Source organism: Phaethon lepturus, unplaced genomic scaffold (genome assembly GCF_000687285.1).
Source record: "Phaethon lepturus isolate BGI_N335 unplaced genomic scaffold, ASM68728v1 scaffold36018, whole genome shotgun sequence".
Lineage (NCBI taxonomy): Eukaryota > Metazoa > Chordata > Aves > Phaethontiformes > Phaethontidae > Phaethon > Phaethon lepturus.
In genome coordinates, this window is record NW_010560382.1 from 45,917 (window position 1) to 46,251 (window position 335).

Sequence of the window (335 nt, forward strand, 5' to 3'; positions counted from 1 at the left end):
CCTCAATTTAAGAGCTAAAAGAGGCAGGAACGTGTTGGGCACACAGACAGCCACCAGAAGCAGCCGCAGGAGGTTTGTTGGGACATCACGTTTGTGTCCGAAAGAGGCCATACCGCTGCCCTGGTCACACAGAGCTTTCTGGCACAGGCCAAAGCGTAGGTGATGCCGGCACCCACCGCACGCTCACAGACAGTCAGGAGGAGAACCAGAATGTTAAATACGAGAAATCAGTACCCATAAAGAAAGTAAATTCGCACACTACAAGCCCACCAAGTCCGGCTAGTTAGCTGTGCTCATGGAGACCTTCGCCTCACCAGGCACCCTGTGGAAACAAT